We start from the raw sequence: 24,377 nt of genomic DNA, 5'->3' as shown, positions 1-24,377 counted from the left end.
TATTTCATCTTGAATTCTTCGCCATTTCACCTTCTCATTTTTCAAAGCTCTCCACATTTTAATATTACTATTGTTCATTTCGCTTCTCATCCTCTTGCCATCACCTTTGTTTTCCTTTACTCCATACTCTCTAATTCTCCGTTCTTCGAATTTCTCATTTATTGCACCAGGCTGTTCTCGGACTCGCTCATCGTAACCACAGACCCCAGTTGCGAGTATGGCTCTAGTGTATGACAGGATAACTTGATACAGGAACTGGAAAAGATTCACGTGAAAGCAGCACGGTTAGTCCTGTGTGATTTCTTACCAAAGAGTAGCGTTAGGACAATGTTCCCAACTAGGAAGACTTGGAAGTAAGGGGACAAACAACTCTATATGTTCCGAGGTGTCGGTGGACAGATGGCGTGGAATGGCGTTTAGACGGTAAGCTTGAATGAAGTTTTAAAAGTAGGAGTGATCATAATATAAAGATAAAAGTTGGAATTCAAGAGGACAAACTGGGGCAAACTTGTTTATAGGAATACCAGTTAGGGAATAATTCATAAAGAAGCGTATTTAAGAAAATACAAGATAAACGATAGACACTAGTGGCACCCGGGTGACAGCACTAGACTGACGCCAACCCTATGTGGAGGTATTCACAGCCTATCTGGAAGTTTACAAATCTCACGGCTTTTGTAGGTTGGAGGGCGTTGCTTGAATGGATATCCTCGTCCTTTTTGTATATTTTAACATAGAATACGTTTTTCGAAGGCCTAGCTTGGCCAGAAGTGATACACGGACGTTGATGTACTGTTGTCGTTCTAGTTACCAATTACCAGGTTAGATATAACGACGGCAAACTAGATCTGCGCTGCGCCCCTAGTTGGCCGTGGTATAACGAGACTCGCATTGTAGCCTAAATACATCAATAAAACAATACCGTCCGAGCTAAATCCCCTGTAGTTGATACGTGGGATAAGTAAAAAATCCTCTAGAACGGAATGAAATGTTATAAATTAAAATATTTGTCGTTTCGTTGTTATTAATGAAAATTTTTATTTTTAAAAAAAAAAGCAAAGCCATAGGCATAAAGCCCTATGCATATGCTCGTGGCTTTTGAATGATCCAAGTTCCCTTGAAAAATCTTCTCGTACACTAAAGTAAATGAAATGGCGTATGGCTTTTAGTGTCGGACATGTACGGCTTGCTAGGTACAGGTCTTTTGAATTGACACCCGTAGGCAACCCGCGCGTCGTGATTTCCTCCCGGGAATCGGACCCGGGATCCCTGTGACCAAAGCCCAGCACGCTAACCATTTATCCATAGAGCAGGACGTAAACTGAAGTATTTTCAAGTGTATAACAGTGTTGTGTGTGTGCAGCTTGTCGAGTTTACGTCATAGCGGCGCGCTAAATGAATTAATAAATGAAGAGAGAACAGTATTACCAACAAACACCCGTTACATCACTCGCTAAAAATGGATGTTTGTGTCGTCATCTTCACTGCTGCTAACATTGATAATTAAATTCTTGCCCGGTTAATCTCGAGCGCCATAACATAGGCCTACTGCACCAGTTAGAAACTTCCTGCAGCGAGACTAAGATTTAGATGAATTTTCGTTACGTTCTGGATAAATCAAGATAGGAACATAAACACAATGACAGGTCAGTGTGAGGACAAACAGAAAATAAAAAGACAGGGACATTATCTAAATCTTCACGTGGATTGGCTCTCTCCTCCTCAGTCCCATTTCTTCGTAGTATTAAACGAGTTTGGTTTCTTCTTATCTACAGTGCCCGTGTGTCTGGACCCCAAAATCGCGGTGTCAAACCTGGCGGAAATAGATTTTTGAAGGGTTAAAGGAAAAGAAAAGAAAAATCCATTCGACGTGCAGTGCCTTAGGATATCGGTACGTAAAAGATGTCTGGTGACACAAGAAAAAGTAGAGCTGTCGATTGACTAAAATTTTTAATCGATTAACCGAATGCATTTAGACCGATTCATCGAATTTTCAAAATGTTTGTACCAGGCGTTGTTCTGGAGTGAATATAAGCGAGGCTCGTTTCAACCTCCTGTGGGTTACGATTACGCAACTTCCTTGACTGGTGACGTTCTTTCTTTTTACGCCGCCGTGCTGAATGGCTCGGACGGTTGAGGCGTTGCCCTTCTGACCCCAACGTGGCAGGTTCCATCCTGACTGAGTTCGGTGGTATCTGGAGGTGCTCACATACATCGGCCTCGTGGCGGTAGATTTACTGGCACGTAAAAGAACTCCTGCGGGACTAAATTATGGCACCTCGGCGTCTCCGAAAACTGTAAAATTAGTTAGTGGGATGTAAAACAAAGGACATTCTTTTTGTGCCAATACTCACTCATTCATTCTCTGGCTCGCTTTTGCCCGTTCCTCATTCGAGAAAACCCTTCTTGTTCTCTTTGGGTTTCTCTACGAACAGATCAGTCACCTTCGCAGTTTTCCTTCTGAACACTGCTCTGTTTGTAATATCTCCTCCTCAATGCCACTTTTTTTGAGATCCTGATGAATTTCTTTCAGCCATGGTACTTGCTAGGCGTTCCGGTCCCATTCTTCTCAGGTGTCCATAGAAAGTCAATCGCCTTTTTCTTATCGAGATTGAAATGTTCTCGCAGTTTTCATACAGCACTTGATTTGATCTGAAACGGAAGGTAAACTCACTTCCTGTTGCTTTCTTGGATCCGAGAATTTTCCTCAGAAATTTACGCTCTTTTCGATTTCGAGCAGGGCCAGTTCTTCTTTGAATGGATAAATGTCCACTTTATTAGTGATGGGATAGTGGAATACTTTTAATAATCGAATAACTTTCAACCGATTATTTAAGTAATCGAATGCACAATCAATTTAAATAATCCAATTAGTTTCAAATATAATTCCGGCATATCGCACAGAATAATCGGATGCGTCATGAATAATATTTTTCGGTTTAAGTGTGTCGGCTAGACAATCTATTGAAATAAGCGAATAGATGAACTCTTACGAAAAATAGAAATACCGGTACACTTTTCTTCCAAATGAATCTCCAAGTATTGAAACTAAATGAGTGAATTAACTGTCTTGCTCTTAAATATCTCTAAATGAAATTCCTTATTCAAGTAATTGCCGCCTTTTAGCCGCATAATGGAACTAAGTCGCAGTACTACCAACTGGCAGTTTCTTTAACTAGCAGCGGGCAATATACCTACTTTAATTTTGTCGTCCGGCTGCATGCATAAATGGTTAGCATGCTGGCCTTTGGTCCCTGGAGTCCAGGGGGTCCCGGGTTCGGTTTCCGGTCGGGTCAGAGATTTTAACTTTAATTAGTTAATTCCTATGGCTCGGGGACTGGGTGTTCGTGCCGTCTTCAGCATTAGACTTCATCTTCGGTAGAGCCTCATCCTCACAGACGTGCAGGTCACCCGTAGGGCGTCATCTCTAAAGACCTGCACCAGACCTACCTGGAGGCCACACGTGATTATTATAAAATTATGTCAAAGGTAACAAATGCATTATATTAGCTTTAAGACAGCACCAAAATAATTTTATAATAATAATAATAATAATAATAATAATAATAATAATAATAATAATAATAATAATACACATCGACCTCTTTAATTCACCAGCCATTATTTTTCCCCTGTGGGTTGGGGTGGCAGAATAACATCCAAAGTATCGCCTACCTGTCGTAAGGGAAGCGTGAGTCACCGGGCATCTCATCCCTCATGCTGTCCGGACTCGAGTCGTGAAATTTGAGACTCATTAGAATGTTTACGTTAGCCACCAGTTTGTACTCGTGAGTTTTGATACTGTATGTAACTAATTTTAGCCCGTGAGTTTTCAAACTCGTGAGTTATGACTTATGAGACGTAACCGTTCTCTCCTGCTTAGAGGCACTCAGGTTTCATCACGGTATTAGTGTCAGAGATCGGCTCGATAGGAGAGGGATTTGGACCTATACGTTTCCTGGCATAGTCTGAAAGCAATTTCCATCGTATTTGCTCTTTCTTCTACAGCTGGCTTCTCGTTGTTGTTAGGAGTCAGGATCTCCCCTAGATATTTGAATTTGTGGACTTTTTTTGTAACCATATTTGCTCTTCATTGTTTATGTTGGTTCTTTGGGATTTATGTTCGTGTACTTAGTTTTGCCAAAGGATATTTTCAGTCCTGCCTTATTATTCAGGAAAAGGAAGACAGAGTTAAAACTGTTTCGAGAAGTGAGGTTGGACTTGACAAAGACGGACATCATGGACAACTCGTCACTTCTGTATATAACAAATACGAAACGGGGTATACAACAATTTCCAAGAATGCGCACACGACAATCTCACGGCCCCCTGAATACCGTCGAGGTCAAACTAATCAGCAGATAATCTGACATTCAACTGGAATAATCTTCTTAACAGTGCACCAAATTAAGAGGAAAATATTAATATTGTTGCATTCCTTATGTGTATTCAATTAAAATGTTTGTTTGTTAAACTTTTGTTCACCGGGCGAGTTGGCCGTGCACGTAGAGGCGCGCGGCTGTGAGCTTGCATCCGGGAGATAGTAGGTTCGAATCCCACTATCGGCAGCCCTAAAGATGGTTTTCCGTGGTTTCCCATTTTCACACCAGGCAAATGCTGGGGCTGTACCTTAATTAAGGCCACGGCCGCTTCCTTCCAACTCCTAGGCCTTTCCTATCCCATCGTCGCCATAAGACCTATCTGTGTCGGTGCGACGTAAAGCCCCTAGAAAAAAAAACTTTTGTTCGTTTCGGACCCCGATGCTATTAGAGCACTCGAGGCCTAGGGAGTCCTCCATTGTCGCGCCCTTCGTGGCGCTCGTCTTTCTTTGCCTGATACCTTCATTCTTGGAAGTGTCGGATATCCTTCATTTTCCTTTAGTTAGCATTACGAGTTGCACTGTTGTCTTAAAACAATAATCATCCATCATTAGTAAACAATTTATTAACGTAAGGATTACGTGATTAATTTCGTAATTTTTGAGGCTGATTTGTTATTACACATAGGTATACGCGATCCTTTTACAGATAGGACTGCAGTACCTAGCGACCCTCATGATACGAGAACTGGAACAGATTTGAAGGAAAGCAACACGATTTGTTCTGGGGGATTTCCGACAAATGTAGTAGACTTTGATTTGGGAGGAGTTGGGAGTAAGGAAACGAGCTGCTCGACTAAGTGGTATGTTCCGAGCTGTCGAGGAGAGATGGCGAGGAATCACATTAGTAGAGGAATAAGATTGAACGGACTTCTTAAGTGCAGGAAGGATCACAATATGAAGGTAAAGTTGGAAGTCAAGAGGACAAAATTGGGGCAAATATTCGTCTATAAGATGAAAAATATGGAATGGAATGATTTTTCAAGCAAAATGTTCAATAAACTTGAAAATAGTGTGAATTTTAAGAAAAGTAAACAGTTGATTGGGAATCTGCCACCTAGATGACATATCATTGGTCTGTGATAATAGATTCATGACGGTCATGCACTTTTTTTTTTTACAGCCGTTTATGCTGAACGGTTTTCCACATATTGTTGCGGTTTACGGCGCGCAGGGTGTCTAGCGGTCCCCTGGCACCGTGGTCATTCGATCTCCAGCCCGCAGCCTTCGAGTTCTAGCTGAACACTTGGTTTTGTCCCTTGTAAGCTATGAACGGCACGCGTCTGTGTCCTACGTTATCGCCTTGACCGCTCACCTCCGCAGAAATAAGTCTGTTTATAGATGACTTTCAAAGGATCGGGTTTCCCTCAATATCTTCAACTCAGCTACTTAAATCGTAAAAGGTGCAAAGGGAACTAAGACACATGCGCATTGCTTAAGGGATATGAAAGTGTCTGTAAAATTTGGTACTTCTGTGTCTTAAAGAGATGGTGGTGGTTTGAACCTAAAACAAGGATAAATTTAGTGGATTCCCTTGGGAGTATTTTACCGTACGCGCGAGACTTTTTTCACTGGAACTGCGGTATAACGTGCCGTCATTGTTTTAAAATCTCATGTCTTAGTCCGATGTTAAACCTCCTAATTAGGAAAAAATGTGAAATGGAACTTTTCACTTCATATCTGTAAAAAGTGCAACAGTTTCTTACCATGGAAATAGTGGATTGAAATTAGTAGGATTCTAATTTTTTTAAAGTTCAACGTAAACATTTAACTAATAAAATATGGCTGATATTCAATTTATTTGGTTTTTGATCAGTTCACAATTGTTTGTATAAGAGATACATCTACGTAATAATTAGCATATAACTCTTGCATATCATCTGTTAGGTCTGTTCAATTGGTGTAAATCACTGTTGTTCAGTCTCTGTTCGCGCGTGCGGCCTCCACGAGTCGACAGAGCTGTGACGCGATTTGAAAGGGAGAATATGTGTAAAGCTCTAGTTTCTTTTTCCCCCCAAGAACTATATGGATCAGATTTTATACTGCACTGCCGATCAGCGCAGAAAGTAAGTTTGTTTTATAGTAACACGATGAAAACCAGAGGACCTGCTCCTTAATGAACGACACAGACCGTACGGCATACGCTCTTCGACCTCAGTGCGCTGTACGCGAGATAGTGACTCATATTTTTCGATATAATTTAACTATTTATGCCCATAATCTCAAATGTAATTAAGTAATAATTGTAAACAGTAAGAAAGGTGACATTTTTACAAATACTGATATGTTCCATAACCTGTGAAGCTGTGCAGGAAGACAAATGCTGCGCAGCGACACCTGTTTTTGGGCTTCCACAAAGTTCAACACGAAACGAAATAATCTGAAAGTAAAAGTTAAAATTAAACACTCAACAATAACTAAACTTACAGTGTAGTGACGTCACAACAAAGGTAAGGTAAGGGTTATTCTGCCCGAAGGCAGGTCCGAACCTCCGCAGAGGTATTCCTGAGCCGGAGTTTACGTGCGGTAGGGTGGCCAGTTCATTTCCGCTCCTCCATTCCCTTACCCCCCCCCCAACAGCGCGTGGTAACCCATCCAACTCCTGACCACGCCCAATGTTGCTTAACTTCGGAGATCTCACGGGATCCGGTGTTTCAACACGGCTACGGCCGTTGGCTCACAACAAAGAAAGCTAAAAAAAATCACTTCACAACTAATTAACAGGTAATACAAATCCCAAATGTAAACTTTCCAAAAAGTACCCGGACAGCGCCGGGTGTAGATAAATTTAAGAAAAATATAAGGTTTGTACGTCTCTAATTATGGGTTTTCTAGCAGTTTCCTTTCTTGGTTATTTGAGTACAGACTTAAGTTAAACCTTGTCTAGAGACATCGCCCGGCATAACAATATGAAACATTTCCCTTCAGAATTGAATTCTGTTGACTGGTAAACTCTCGCGTGACGCGGGGGAAATTGCTCGTCGTAATCGAGGAGGTGGAACAGTTATTGAACGTGTCGTTGAAAGAGAGCCTAACGAAACCCAAAGCGAGCTTGAGACGTCTCCCACGAGAACTGGTACAGCTTGACTCTTCGTGTACGTCTGCTGATCTATTACAACTATGAACCACCAAAACTGGCATTCGGAAACTGTACGTTTAGCAGACCTTACAGGTGGTGATTTTCCCTTTCACGGCACTGGGTAGATTGCCTGTCGTACGGGAACCGCAGCACCCTTTAGCTGAGCCCGACACCTCTCTTCTTCGCAGACGGCGGGCGAAATAAAACTGGCGTGGAATTGGTGCTCAGGTGTTCATTGTGGAGCACCTGTGCGGAACTCTTTGTGCAAATTTGAAGACTGCAAGTGTCTTTGCAAAATCTGCAGCAAAGTCTGCAATGCAAACTTAGTGGCAAAAGACATCGAACACCACAGAACGCTGCCTGCAACGAAATCTGAGAGCCGTTTGTGTGTACAAGTGGGAATTAAGTGACCGTCTTGTCGAAGCATTATCAAAAAAGACCTTGCACATACACATTTACATTTGTGCATGCGTTAAAGCGACCAGACGCGTTGACTTCTGCCAGCGGTTTCTGAGTCAAGTGATGTGGAGCGAGGACTTCTGGATCTCAAGTTTTTATTCCTTCAAATGAGGCAATTTCCATCTTCTATGGTGCTCATTAACAAGAGTCAATCACACTTCAGTCATATTGTAAATATTTACCGTGGCGGTTTTTTGCGCACCCGGTATTTGGGAGGCCTAGTCCTTCCTTTTTCCTGCCGGCACCTTCACTCTGCGAAGAGTCGGGCTTCTATTTTGCTTCTGAATACTGTTGAATAGAAATTAATTCTAGTTAATTACAAATGGGATGAGACATCTCATCAGTTACCATACAGAACTGTAATACCAGGGTCGGATATTGCTGATAGGTCATCTTTATTAAAGTAATCTTTTAACATGGATATGGTTTAGAGCTGGAGGTTTATCTAGAAATAGCGTGGACAGTTATTTTTGATGTAATATGTTTGGGATTATGCCGTGGAATAAACTATATACACACTTAACGCCCCTGGCTACCTGTTATCAGAACCATCACAGTGATGCCATTAGTTTTCCCTAGCATGAGGTTAGAATGCCGTCCTTGTTACATCTTAGGGCACAATTTTAAATTCTTTGTTGCTTTCTCTTAGCAACCAATGATGCGTCGTGTTTCCGTTTTCTCCTGATGAAGAAAGGCGCGGTACCTTTCGTAACGCGGGTTGTGTGTGTGTGTGTGTGTGTAGTTAGCCCAGATACATTTTCACAATGCCCGGTTACATGCACAAACAACTTACAACGAAAAGAAAAAAAAACACGAGACTCCTTCGCCATGCCATGAGGTCCTTCAGATACTCCTGAAACGTGACACTCTTTACGGAGGGTCACCACAATAGTCATCCTCAGTCCCTACATGGCACGTCCATCGTCTCCACTGGATATTAAGAAAACAACATAAAAGAAATAATAATAATAATAATAATAATAATAACCATACGACCTACTACTACTACTGTCCGGCCGTGTCATCACCCCTGGTGAGAAAAAGGGCCACCCTCCCAGTGATGACACAACCGGCCCTATCCGTGGGGCCTAGAAGGGAAGACCCCAACATCACCTACTAGTTGACAGCGCACCTCTCACCATTCCATTAGCGGCCGGCCACACGAGGCATAAACCTATCCCCTCATGTGCCCCGCCTCTCTCTCCTTGCTCCACATATTCCTCTATCATTCTTTATCACGTTCTCTGCATATATTTGGGGTAGGCCCGTCCTCTTACGGTTATGTCCTGCCCTCCACGTACCCATCTCTCCTTTTCATCTCTTACTATACATAAATAGTGACAAATGAGCACATGCCAAAATAAATACTACTAGGTGTCTTAAACGTATATAATTTATTACATAGCTTAATGCCCAAAATTTTACATCATGAATAGTTACACGGGCCGTGAAAGTCTATGGCAACCAGTGTACGTCATCTGTCTATACTAGGATGGTGGTGATTATTGTTTTAAGAGGAAGTTCAACTGGGCAACCATCCTCTATTAACATTAATCACAGGAGGAAAATAGGAGGAATCCGGGAGTTCGAAAAATGAAGGTATCTGGCAAAGAAAGACAAGGGCATGAAAGACTCCCTAGTCATTGACACCTAACGCCGACGAGGGCAGAAAAGAACAAGAGTTGACCAAGAGAGATTGTGACGCAGGTAAGTGGGAACAATGGCAGGATTCAGCTGAGGCTGGCATTGCAGAATCAAATTAATTTGTCAAAGATTTCTGATAAAATATGAGCTTTTATGAAAATTCTTTAAGGAAATGTAAGAGCATCTTTTGTAAAGGATTTGACTTGTTTCATCCAAAATGGCGGATCGTAAGTTAAGTTGGAAAGTTGCTACAACAAAACTGCTTATTGCAGAGTATAGAATGACTGAAATATTGTACGACACAAGACAGTGTACGTGAACATAGCGGAGGCGTTAAAGATGCACAGTTCTGGATATGAAATTGCATGGATTACTTAGCCAGTGTTTAGCTGAAAAACTGAAATTGAATATCATCTTTCCATTATACACATATTTCTTCCAATTCATTTAATTGATATTACTAGCAGTTTCCCGCTGGCTCCGCCCGCAATGTACAAAGTATGGTGTTGTTCGTTACTATCCTCACGGATGTATTTGCAAAGTTTCGAGTTAATGAAATAAAGCACATGATCTGCTGTGGTAATATTATGTCAACAAAACACTTTAAAATACATCGCACAAAGAAATTAGACGTTCCTTGGAACAACACTACACACCGAACTGTTAAAAAGTCCTTTAAAGAGCGTTATGGAGACAAATGTACTCATAACTTTTCTCAGAATCTACCAATTTAAGTAGTTTTTACCTCAAAAGCAAGCGCTTGATCCATTCAGTGTTTTTAGACTAAAACGAACTGCGTACCTCAATTAGAACCAAAGATAAGATTGCTTCAAAGAGAGAAAAAATTGAAAAATCAAATAATTTGAGGAAGGCGGAAGTTTAGTGATTTATAGTACCTGATGACTTCGGTCTCGTTTTCGAGGTTACTCATGTTGAACGAGGCCTAGCTCTTCCCACAGTCCACGAAATGTACTTCATCATTAAGTGCAAAGGGAAGGCCAACATAATGTACATTACATACTTCATTTATTCACAAAACTATTTACACTGTACAAAACATACATTAGGACGCTGTGGTCCATGATGTAGCGCACCAAACACAATACTGTTACCCACGCTCGTCCAAGTCTCGGAACTCACTGACGCCGGTGAGGCGCGTGACTCTGTCCCCCCTTCCACTGGGGCTGTAGCAGTCTGATTGTGCTGACCTCTGACGAAAAAAAACCACATGGCGTTCAACATACCGCCCACCTAATTTATATATATAAATTACAAATTTAAATATTATTAAGAACAATAAAAATTAGCACTCACACTGAAAAAGTCAAATAAAAAACCAAAATTTTAGTACATAAGAGATTACACCTATTCACTAATTACACTTTTTCACTATATACAGTTTCAACCTCTTCTGGGAAGACACAGAGTTTTGCAACTGGGCGTTTGAAGGTCCCCTTGGGAGTGCGAATAGTGGCAACTCGCACCAAGCCGTCAGCACCTGCGTGCGTATTTACCACGATCGCTGTCTGCCACACGAGAGGTGGCAAGTTTTCTTCCTTTAGAAGAACCAGAGTTCCGGGTTGAAGGTTGACCCTTCCTGCTGACCACTTAGTCCGCTGCTGGAGTTGACATAGATAGTCCCTTGACCACCGCTTTCAGAAGTACTGTCTGCAACGCTGAAGTAGTTGCCACCTGGACAGACGAGAACCTGAAACTGTAAGTAAATCTGGCTCTGGGATGGTTGTGAGAGGTTCTCCAATCAGAAAGTGACCGGGAGTCAGGAATGAATAGTCAACAGGATTATCAGACAATTTGGTTATTGGTCTCGAATTCAGGCATGCCTCAATCTGGACTAACAATGTGGACATTTCTTCAACAGTCAGTACAAGATTTCCTGCAACCTTCTTCAAATGAGACTTAGTAGGCTTTATGCCAGCCTCCCACAGCCCACCAAAATGAGGGGCATGCGGTGGAATAAAATGCCACTAGATTCCACATTGAGATGCGAAGTCATCCACCTTCCTCTGATGTACTTGAGATCTGAAAAGGGTGTGAAGCTCCCGTAGCTCGTTTCTTGCTCCCATGAAGGTACTTCCATTGTCGCTGTAGATATTCTGGCAGATACCCCGACGCGATGTAAATCTACGCAGAGCAGTTAGGAACGCATCAGTAGACAGGTCAGAGACAAGTTCAAGATGGATCGTCTTGGTAGCCATGCAGATGAATAGAGCAATATAACATTTTAGCTTTGTTTTGCTCTTAAGAGTCCCTTGCTTAATGTAAAGTGGACCCCCATAGTCAACTCCGCAGTTCAAAAATGGTCTGTTGGGTTCTACCCTGTGGTGTGGGAGCTGGCCCATGAGTTGAGTTGATGTACTTGCCTTCAACTTGTAGCAAGGGAGACACTTGTGTGTTATGTGCCTAATGACAGACTTACCATTAGGTATCCAATATCGTTGTGTAATGGTTGCAAGCAAAAGTTGGGGTCCAGCATGCAGAAGTCGCATGTGCTCACACATTACTAACAACCTGGTCACATGATGATTAGGTGGTAGGATGATGGGATGTTTCTGGCTGTACGGAGCTTGAGATTGTTCCAATCTGCCGCCCACCCTAAGCATCTGGTTTGCATCTACAAAGGGATGAAGAGACTTCAACTTGCTGTCCTTTGCGATCGGTCTGCCACGTCGCAGATCTTGAAGCTCCTTACCATATTCTCGTTCTTGGGCAGTACGAATGATTCTGCGCGATGCCTCTTGAAGTTCTACTACAGTCAGACTTCCCACCTGTCTCCTTGAAGCAGCAAGCCTGAGGTTGTTCATGTATCTCAGTATGAAGGCCATGACTCTCACCAGCCGTGACCAAGAAGAAAAGCGTTGGACGAAATCTTCAAGGAAACAGCTCAGGATGAACTAGAATTTGCCTGTACATTTTTGTAACATCTGCAGTGAAGGCATACTTATGTGTTCTAAATCTGAAGATGATAAAATACAAGTCGTCTTGCACCGTAGGTCCAACCATCAAGATATCGTTCAGTGAGTAGTTACTAGTAGTTTTAGCAGAGGCGTTGAAGACGACTCTGATCTTAGTTGTAGTGCTGGACTGCTTAATTACAACATGATGCGGCAGGTAATATGTTGGCTTATTGGTTTGCGTTGTCACAAGTTCCATGTGATGAAGATCAGCATATTCTGTCATGAACTCAACATAGTCCTTCTTCAAGTCTGGTTGGCGATGTAACCGCTGTTTAATTTGACTGAGGCAACGAGTGGCGTATTTAAATGAATCCCCAAGTTCCTCATGATGTAGTTTAATAGGCAGTCTTACAACATATCTTCCGGTGCTATCCCTAGTAGTGTTGTTCACAAAGTGTTCTTCGCACTGACTTTCTTCCTTAGAACGCGGGGGAGACATCTTTACTTCCTCTTGTTGCCAAAATCGTTCGACCTGTACGTGTAGTTCATTGCCGCGCACAAGACAAGACATTACTTTGTTGCTGGTAGACTTGAGAGAGTGTGGTGGTATCTTGCCTGATAAGATACAACCAAATTCAGTGTCCTGTAGTACAGGATGATTTTCTCTCGTGAGTTGACCACGACGCAGTATGTCAAAAATCACAGAAGCCCCCAGTAGTAAATAAACTTCACCTGGTGTACTAAATTGAGGATCCGCCAAGGGAATGTCCTGTGGTAGCTGCCAGTCAGACGTGTCAAGCTGTACTGTAGGGAGCTGACCAGTTATGCGAGGAAGTACAGCACAAACAATAGGGGTAGTGTAGTCTGTGACCCTAGATGTAACTTGAATTTGACAAATATGTGATGATTCAGTTGCTTTAGTATCACTAATTCCCCTTATAGGCATTGAGTGCCGACTCAATTCAATCCCTAAGCGATCTGCCAAACGCCTGGACATGAAATGCATTTGAGACGCACTATCAAGTAGAGCTCGGCACTCATGTGCATTCCCACGTTTGTCTGTGACCACTACAAGAGCTGTTGACAATAGAACTTCTATATGAGTATAGTTGCTCTTCACAGCACAGTAGGTTTGCTGCTGAGTCTGGTTGGTTTCTGATGTAGTAGAAGCATTGTAGGATTTACTCTGCTCCTTGTGCAACAGAGTATGATGCATATTATTGCAGATACGACAATTTCCTGAACTACACTCCTTTAAAGTATGATTAGCACCCAGACAGTTAAAAGCAAAGTTTACACTTCTTGGTGAAATCTATTCTATTTCCAACGCTGGCTTCACGAAACTTAGGGCATTTTGTTAGGGTGTGAGAAGCCTTACAAAACTCACAATGAGTTGCTGTTGTGACAAAGGACTTCTAACTGCTCTTAACACCACCATGTTTGGATACGACCTATTGCTTGTCGCTTTGGTGTTTTACGGGGTTGATTAGCTCCAGAGTTTCACAACTATTCTCCAAGAAAGCTACTAAATCCTTCAAGTGAGGGAACTTCTTATCTGAGGATTTAACTTCCCACTGTTTTCTTAGACCGAGGCTGATTCGATCTAGCACTAAGCGAGATAACAAAATTTCATGCAGAGGCACATCTATTTCCATTACTTCAATAGCGCTCAGGTTGCTCAGCAGTTGATTTAGCAACACTCTTAAATTCTTAGCTGATTCTGTTTTAACTGACGGAAGATCTAGCAGGTGCTTAACGTGTAGGTCTACAATCAATTTGGGGTTATTATATCTCTGAAAGATTAATTCCCAAGCTACCTTGAAATTGCTTTCAGTGACAGGCAAGCTTTCAATTAATTTATGAGGTTCTCCCGATAAGCATGATAGTACGTAATATACCTCTGTATGTCTGTTAAGGCATGATTATTAATTACTAGGCTCTGGAAGGTATCTCGAAAATGAATAAATTCAGAAATAATTCCTATAAATTTTGGCAGTGAAATTGTAGGGAGTCTTATTTCATGTATGCTACTGGAATTTGAAGAACTAGATGTTGCGGGGGAAGTTGCATTCGAATTTGCATTCAACAGAGTTTCCATCTTAGATTCTATTTCTAGGATGAGTTCTTCAGTGGCTTCCCTATCTGCATCATGAACTTCTTCGGTATCGCTAATTTCTAACTAGGTTTGAACATCGTTGTATTCCTCCTTACTTGAACATAGCAGCCTTTGCCTAACTCGAATATCGTTCAGATTTGAGCCTTCATTAAATGTACTGACAAAACTAGCTATACGCTTTATACGAGACTTAATAACTGCTCTCTTCTTTATGAGGCCTTTTCGCTGGACAGGATCCATGGTGAAGGATAATAAGAAATAATGGATATATTATAAAGGACTGGGAATGCCAGAGTACTTACAGATCAGGAGGATGTATCCTTCCACAGCAGGGCTGAAAACCAAAGAGCACTGCGCGGCTGGGCTGCACTCTGGTTGTCCCTTCTGGAACTACTGCTATGGATCTGGATTACTACTCCTTGGAATCTACACCAATTGGGTTGGCAAGACTGTATTCGTCCGCGCAAGATGGCGGCAAGGCACGCTTCAATCTCGAAGTTTAAAATGACTGAGAAATGTATTAGAACTCAGTTAATCACATCACACGTCACAGTGTTTCATGTAGAAAATGGTTGTGAATCACATACACGGCACGTTAGTTGAAGTCACTCATTTGTACCTTACTGCGCAGTACTTAGCACGTGGGTGGTTGTAAGTTTGGCGGTAAAACGAACACATTCGTACTTCACAAATGTAAACACTTGTAAATAAACTGTAATCACTAATAGGCCTAAATGCGCAGATTACGAGATGCAATATCGTCACTGAATCACATCGGGCATCGGAGGACCAAAATGTTCGGTCTCGTTTTCGAGGTTACTCATGTTGAACGAGGCCTAGCTCTTCCCACAGTCCACGAAAACTTCATCATTAAGTGCAAAGGGAAGGCCAACATAATGTACATTACATACTTAATTTATTCACAAAACTATTTACACTGTACAAAATATACATTAGGACGCTGTGGTCCATGATGTAGCGCACCAAACACAATACTGTTACCCGCGCTAGTCCAAGTCTCGGAACGCACTGACGCCGGTGAGGCGCGTGACTCTGTCCCCCTTCCACTGGGGCTGTAGCAGTCTGATTGTGCTGACCTCTGACGAAAAAAAAAAAACACATGGCGTTCAACAATGACAAATCTTTGCATGAATACCTTTAAGTTAAAAAAATAAGGAAATCTACCGGATAGAATGGCCGGACTGACTGACTGACTTTAGTTTTCATATTTTTTTTTAAATATATGGATTGTAAGCAACTTGATTTATTTTTCTGGTAAGTCATGCCAGATAACCTAAAACCATATGGATTTTAAACATGTAGTATGAACAAGCAGACAAATGTAGAACCATTTGTGGTGTATTCTCCAGCGTTGGTTTAATTTAAAAAATGCCGGTGTATTTTATGAAAATATACGTAAAAACTAACAGTAGCCAAATATGCACACAACTGTCCTTCATACATTTTTGCTGAACTATAACATATTTTATGTAGTGCAATACCACCCTAAGCTAGTCGCCTCTTAGGACAGGCCCGCACTCACAAGCTGTGTACTAGGACAGGAGCTTCTATGCTTTCCATTATAGCGGAGGTACTTCGCTAATTTTGTTTTCATTTTCGTTTCATTATTTTGTCAGTTTCAGCAATTCGATACAGTAATTAGTTTTTTAAAGTCGTTTTTCTTTATTGTGCCTTATTATTTAGTCAGTTCTGTGCATTTACGTTGGGCAATCAACATATCTGAATATTGTAGGAACGAGAATGCTTAAAGATCAAAAAGTTCTCCACTCTGTTCAAAAACTGTGGAATAAAATAACCTTCTACAATCCTTATCCGTCCAGCGTTATGAACACTTTGTATGGCCGCCATCGGCTCTGTCAGCTCAGGAAATATCGGAATGCTGAACACGTAATGGTCGATGTTGCATGCGTGGTGAAGATTGTAAACGCGAGACGACGGTGTTGCGGTGGGCGGCGTTTTCCTGTCATTGTGCTGGGCAGTTCCGTGACCTGCCCACTGCAGGAAGTGGAAACACAATACGTTGATGTAACGGTCAGTAGTTCTATGTTCTTACACTTCGTATTGTGGGTATATTATGTCGGTATAAGAAAATAAATAATTGGACTGAATTACACCTACCTGAGAAATATTTTACACAATTACAAATTACTTTTTCAGCAAGTAATCCGTGAAATTGCACTTACTTCACAGACCGCCAGTCACTGGCATTTCTTTTCGCATGAAACCACAGTTTGTGTGCTCCTTTCAGCACAGAGACATAATTTACTTTTTTCTTTTTAAGAAGGAGCCACGCTTTCCATTGCCGACTCAGTTAAATATTACACTGTAACATACATACACATTATTGAACGAGGAATAGTGTCTATTAAAGAATGGCAGGTTTCGTTCTTAAAGGGACGTTAGATTCTACCAAGTCACATTCAGTAGTGTATGTGGAAATATTTGTTTATTTCTGTCCAAACACCTATTAAATTCAAATCTGGAATTTGTTAAGGAAGTCCTGCCTTGTCTCCAGTCCAGCATACAATGCCAGGAGTAGCTCTTTCATTGGCTCGAATTCAAACCGGCTGCCCGTCCGCTATCATCTTTGGTCCGCTGTGCCTCCATTAGGTTACTCCCCCCCCCCCCCCCCCCTGGTAAGGTTAGTGACACCTGCACTTCCCCTTCCTGTGCTCTTTCCCCCTATAGTTCCCTTATTATTATTATTATTATTATTATTATTATTATTATTATTAAAAACTACGCAAGGTTTCTTAATGAGCATTTAATGCTCTATTATATCGGTAGTTTTATTATTACTTTAGTTTTTATTTTTCTATTAACAGTCCTTGTAAGATGCTATTTTTAGTGATAATCCCAAAGATCGTGGCGAAGGCGGTTCACAGAATTTACTATAGATAACAATGACACGATACTTTGAATTCTACGACCTGTTCATATCATTCTTTGTTTAATAGTACGTATTTTTATTCCTCTTTCAGTAGTGTTTTCTTTACCTAGATGTTATAGTGTAATATACACAGTATGTTGAACTTGTGTGTTGGACAGGCTGAAAGCTTTTAAATTACATTTAAGTGGCCATCATCACTAACTTCTAGTATGTCAAATAATTTGGCCTTTAATTTACATATAATTGGTTCTCAACTTCTAAGCCTCGACTTCTTGGGTGAAAGTAGAACTTTGAATTTGCTGAAGTGATGCTCTCCAGGTGCACTTGAACGAACACCTGTGTTTTAGTTTAAGAACAACTGCAGTCATAGGAAGTACTGAAGAGGTAAGAGCTACTGGTTCTGCCCAGTAGAAGTGAACAAGTTATCTTCATCATCACTCAGTTTCTTCCCGTTTCTTCGTTCCTGCGATGTGAGTTATATCGATTACTTGAATGTAATAATTAGAATTTTAATTCAGGGAGTAAATTAAGAGTGAAAATTCCATTTTGTAAGAAGTCACGCTTACAAGTAAAAAACGTGTTGGTTACTTTAAATGTCTGGTCTGCGGTCACAGTGCGGGGTGTGACCGGGAGCAGATATCTATACGATTTTACGTTCTATCCTGAAGCCAGATGTCGCAATTTAGAAGTAATAGTCGGCTTCTTTATGACCTTAAAACCTGTGTCCTGTGTGTTAATGGTCATTGGGAGGGCGCGTGACGCCCGGCCGCCACTGGACTGTACTACCAGCTTGTAACAAGTTGATGACTACTGAAAAATAAAAATATATAAATAAAATTTAATAAAATTAATAAGCATAATTAACCGAAATGTCCGTAGTATAGGCGCCAGAGTTCACCAGAATGGATCCCTCGAATTTAGATAAGAGCATGATAAACTTTATATCCCAGGGCGTGTACATAATGCTGCGTACTGGTACATCTGCTGCAGGCCTTACCTAACCTCCTGAAAACGACTAATTAGGTAGGAACTGCACCTAGTAGGTTCATTAATAACACTGATTCTAAAATAGCTAACTATATTCTTAACAAATTCCGTGCATGAGCACCTCATCAACATACAACATTATACATATAATACACATATAAAATATTGCTGGAAGACTCCATATTTACAACAACAACAATAATAATGAAAATCGTGGGAAAACGAAAGCGAGAACTAAGCTACCATTTGTAGATGGTCCGATGAACAATGTACATGTATGAAGATAAACACCCTTCACTGTCTCTATATCAATTCGATTTACCGATTCTCATAATCGGCAGTTATCACATCACACAGATACTGTACCTTGTACTACTGTGTTCACATATTTTAACACTTGTTGTAAAGATATATACACACGTCTGTCGATCCTCAACATAAATTTATGTAAAGTCTGAGATAGCTTTCACCAACATATAATGCTAGGCCGCCACAAGTGCTACAATACTTAATGCGCAAGCACTCTCCACAATCAGCCACTTTCCACAAACATAACAAGACTACGCTCCACAAACGTTTGAAGTCCAGTCCATTGCAGCCGTGTCACTCCAGTACCGTGTATCAGCACCACTTCCTTCCCGTACAGTGCGTCAGTTGTAGTTGTAGTTATCTTCCTTCTCGTTCCTTTACAATCACCCTTACAATGTTTCTGGTTGCCGCCGTATGATCAACCTTTATAGACATCCACATCCCCCTCCTCTCAGATGATACGTCTGGATTGGTGCTTGCTAGCCAATCATGAGTAAACCTCTTCTTTCTCCCAAGTTATAAACAAACACTCGGGAGTTTTACATGAATCATCAAATTTTCCTGGTACAACAACAAGCTCATCTCATCAGGCTGGGATATATACATGACTCATGAATTTCCCGACACAAGTACATCACAACAAACATTGGGGCAGCCATATGACTCATTCAAATTACCAGAGTTATTAAAGCAATGTTTTCCCACTCGTGCAAAACAAATTACTCATACCTACATATGTGGATATCTTCCAGCTTACCAATATAAATGACAAAATATACAAATGAAATACTGATAATAATAATAATGATAATAATAATGATAATAATAATAATAATAATAATAATAATAATAATAATAATGATAATGATCGAATACTGACAATAATATCTCTAACTTCTACATATCATTCTGGGGTGTGATATATGTACTATCACAAGCTCAAGGGTGGTCACTCGTCACTACTGCCTCTCCTCCATCGGAGCCAAGTAAGCAGAACTTGTACACTCAACCGCAAAAAAAGTGGACATCGCAGACGTCTTGCATTCAAAAGCCTCCCGTTTTGAAAAAGGATGAAGATATTGTGCAGGTGGTATCATCTCTTCGACCACCGGGTAGCGACAGTTGACGAATATCCTCGCGTTTCGAGAATGTATACAATTAAAAATTTCTTTGCCGAGAAATTTTGACATGGATATGCCTTGCGGCTGGGGGGGGGGGGGCATCCGAAAATGTGTGTAACGTAACACGACAAAATGTGTGACGGAAGTGTCACCATAGTGTGACGTAAGGTATGGTTACCTAGCAACGGTGCTGGTTATGTCTTAAGGCTGTTTGTCTCTGAAATTAGCAGCCGTTGATGGATGACCATGACCGGGAGACATATTTATGATAATTTGATTTTCGCAAAGGGAAAAGTGGTTTCTTTTTCTTTTAGGTATAATTCTTTTAACACATGTTTTTTAGATATTTTATAAACTAATTAATTTATTCAAAATTAGTTTCGGCAGACTGAAAAACCTAGCACTTATAACATAAATTTCGAATTGCATATTTAGTAAGTATTCAGTCCTCGGTGAAGAGTGGCCCTGATCTCGAGTTTGTTCCACTCATAATGTTGTTGACAATTGCAAGTTCAGTGTTCTTTGTCTCCTACCATTGTTCCCGGTCTTCACTCTCTCCACAGTTTCACTAACAAACTCTTTCCTCAGCGTATTTCCAGTCCTGTTCATCGCTGTTATTAAAATACACGTTTTATAATTTTCGTAGTACAAAGTCATTTACACTATTTAGCTTTAGCCTAAGAACTAAACCTACCTGGTCTGCTAAAGCAAATTGAAAACAAGCGTATATCTGTTATGCTGCGACAGAATGAAAACACAGCCATCTATGGCAGATTTTGAACCAATTTAAGTTGCCAAAAATTTAGCACACATGACTCTTTCTCCAAGAAAATGGTTCACAAACCTTAAGTTAATATGGCATGCTCTATAAATACTGGTAATACATGATGATTCATTTTGTGTGTTGCAGAAAGGAGGAAGAAGTAGCGCACTGGTGTCCGGCGCGGCGTTCTGCAGTGCTCATTTCTAAGTCTTGTAGAACCTAAAGGAAAGGGTAAGCATTATTGTCATGTTCTCAAATAACTTTTGGTTTCATTAGTATCTTCCAATTTTCTTCTTTTCTTTCGAAAGAGGTGGATATTCGGATGCAATATTTTTAATTGGCTTCGTTTATTGTAGTAGCAGTTCCTGACAGTACTGTGAGATGTGTGGTTAAAGTATTGTAGTAGTAAGGAATTTAGTTTCAGTAAACAGCGGCATCTGGTAACGGAAAAGCAAAGCTACAACATATAAAAATACGGGTCAAAAGCTTATTATATTCAGAGCTGTGCTCCGTGATCTTGTGCCCTTGGATCCGGAGAAAGAAATCAGGATATGGCTTACTTAATGGTAGCTTTACGCTTTTGTACTAAGTCAAATAGTATTCATGACTTATTGAGTGTGCTTTGTTTGTTTTTCTTCTAATCGTGTCTTCATTTCGGAAGCAATAAGGCATATATTTACGTACGAATGTTGCCATTACTTGTCGTTCTGACGTCATTCCGGTATAAGAGCGTGCGGTGTAATTGTCATGGCCTCTCCTAGGAAGGGAGTTGTGGGGCGTTGATAACGACACGTGGTGATTAGCATGAGAAAGAGCATAGTGGAGGAAGGTGGCCTTGGACATACACTGAAGCACGCAGACATCATCTTGTTTGAACATATTATGAAGGTGGTAGGATTTACAGTCTCGTCTCCTCGACTATCCAGCGTTTACGATTATCCTCGCGTTTGGAGGATGTGCGCAATTAAATATGTCTTTGCTGGCTAATTTGTTAGTGCTTGAGTGTACAGCTGGTTGCCTTGCAGTTATCACCTGATCCCTTGAAGAGAGTTTTAAAAGGATTTTACTTTATTGCACTCTACGATATTTGAGGAGGGGGAGGGGGGGGGGAATCTATGAAGATGAGTATAAGACATGTTCCCTATCAATTAACTGCAAACATTAAACAAATGTGTCAGTCCTTGTTTGGAAACTCAGTGAAGAAGTTTTCACGACAAAAACGAGTATCGTATAGGTATCGGACTTCTAATATGTCACCGCCTGCTACAGCGGAGTATTAAGGAACAATACCACGGTATCCCCTGCCTGTCGTAAGAGGTGACTAAAAGGGGCCCCAGGACCGTGCTTTGGCGACCACGAGCCATTTGTTCAGTCTGGCGTTGCTTCCACTTGTGCGAGCCTCCTCACTTTCATCTATCCTATCCGACCTCCTTGGGTCAACTTTCTTTTCTGACCCGGACGATGTTAGGTTTGTGAATCCTGGGCAGTTCTTTATTTTCTCACCTTTCGTTGCACTCATCTTCCTTTGGCCGATACCTTCATTTTTATTCTTTTAGCCGGGCTTAGTGGCTCAGACGGTTGAGGCGCTGGCCTTCAGACTCCAACTTGGCACGTTCGATCCTGGCTCAGTCCGGTGGTATTTGACGGTGCTCAAATACTGGCACGTAGAAGAACTCCTGCGCGACCAACTTACGGCACCTCGTCTGCGAAAACCGTAAGATTAATTAGTGGGACATACAGCCAATGATATTATTATTATTATTATTATTAAAATTCATTTTTGCAAGTGTCGGATCCCTTTCCCCTTTGATTAATGTTAATAGAGGACAATATCCTAATTGTACTTTCCCTTAAAACAATCTCCACGAAAACCAACAACATCTCATCTGAGCGAAAGGCTTCTGCTAATCTGTGGCCAGGAAGATGGCTTTGATTGGGGAAAGCAATGACATTCGAAGAGGAATTACAACTGGCTAACTTTCCTCTATTAACTGTAACCAGAGAGTAATAAATGAACGGGTCCGACGCTTGGGAAAATGAAAGTGTGGGCCAAAAAAAGACCAGGACCACGAAGGCGTTGAAAATAACTCCCTATGCCTGGTGACCTTCGGGATCGGAAAAGAACAAGAGTTGACCAAGGGAAGTCGGATAAAATAGATGAAAGTGAGGAGCCTGGAACAAGTGGAAGCAACGTTAGGACTCAGCTAAGGGCCCCGTGGTCGCCATTCCACGCTCGCTGGGACGCCTTTTAGTAACCTCTTACGACAGGCAGGGGATATCTTGGGTGTTATAGTACAGCACCAATCAAAGAGATGAGAATGGACTGCGACCAGAGCAGCCGTTCTCTTTGTTTGTCAAGTGATGTCCTCGTGGCCTGATGGATCAGCGTTCTGTTTAACAGCTTGATTGATGAGGACTCTTGTGGGCCGCACGCTCGCTCGTTTAACTGTGAGGATGCAGCCTTCACTTCTTCACAAATAATACACGGTCTAGCAAACAAAATCCCTGCTGATAATATCTTACGTGGTCCCTACGATGATGCGATTACTTTTTTTTAAATTATGGGCCGCTAACGAAGTAGCTTCTCCCATAGCAATGATCGCGTTGGTCTCGCAGCTATGCTAGGCCTACAGGTGCCAGACCTAGATCAACGTTCCACACACGTGACCTGCTACAAACAGATTAAATCTTTATCATAAAAATTGCTCTAATTACGTTAAAAATGGTCAGCAGTATAATTTGTCATTGTTTATTCCTCCCCAGACAATTAGTTAGACCATTTAAAATGTTTTACTTTAATCAGTCTTTTTTGTCAGAATCTGCTCAAATCTGCAAGAAATTTACAGTGCAAATGAAACTATTATAAGAAGTTCTGCATTGCCATTTTCTGTTCCCGACACGAGGAGCCGTATTCAGTCCGTAATATCCGGAAGTGTTTCTTTTCCCGTGCAACCCGATAATTACAAAATTTGCAAAACAATGTTAGTGAATCTGAGGAGTCTAATCTATCGTTTTAATATTGCCAAGCTCCATAACCTCTACGATGAATGAGGATTTATTCTCTTCACCGTGTGTACAATGAAGTTGAAACTGGAATGAAGGGAAAAGGAAACGCACATCTCGCGTCTTGTAAATATCGCTTGTCGGTGAATAAAATAAATAAATAGCCTGTAAATGTGTTACGGGCTATGCACGGACAATGCTCAATTTAATGCGTCAGGTGAGCCGGTTCTCGGTGATATTCGACAATCGTTATATAAATCTCTTATTAATCGATGAATTCATTTAATTACAATCGAATCCAATAAAGAAACACATGGCACAACAGCCGTTGAAGGGCCTTGGCCTACCAAGCGACCGCTGCTCAGCCTGAAGGCCTACAAATTACGAGGTATCGTGTGGTCAGCACGACGTATCCTATCGGCCGTTATTCTTGACTTTCTAGACGGGGGCCGCTCTCTCTCTGTCAGATAGCTCCTCGATTCTAATCATGTAGTCTGAGTGGACCTCGAACCAGCCCTCAGATCCAGGTAAAAATCCCTGACCTGGCCGGAAATCGAACCCGGGGCCTCCGGGTATTTTTTAACTGATCGAACAAAAATTAGTGGTTATTGTAAATGCGAAAGATTTCGGTCTCTACTGATTGTGTGTAGGTTGGTCACGAAGTTACCGTGGAGAACTACTGTCCCTGGGTC

At 41.3% G+C, this 24,377-nt stretch overlaps 1 protein-coding gene across 1 annotated transcript in view; it reads left to right on the top strand.

The window, feature by feature from the left end:
* LOC136884292 (bestrophin homolog 24) overlaps window positions 1-24,377 on the top strand; it is a 225,392-nt gene that overhangs the window by 54,028 nt on the left and 146,987 nt on the right. The window contains exon 2 of the mRNA XM_067156361.2: window positions 20,830-20,913. The gene's annotated coding sequence lies outside the window, so the exon portion shown is untranslated. The remainder of the gene's footprint in view (window positions 1-20,829; window positions 20,914-24,377) is intronic.

The sequence above is a fragment of the Anabrus simplex genome, chromosome 12 (assembly GCF_040414725.1).
Source record: "Anabrus simplex isolate iqAnaSimp1 chromosome 12, ASM4041472v1, whole genome shotgun sequence".
NCBI lineage: Eukaryota > Metazoa > Arthropoda > Insecta > Orthoptera > Tettigoniidae > Anabrus > Anabrus simplex.
The sequence above is the reverse complement of the archived record's forward strand: the minus strand, read 5'-3'. Positions and strand labels throughout refer to the sequence as shown.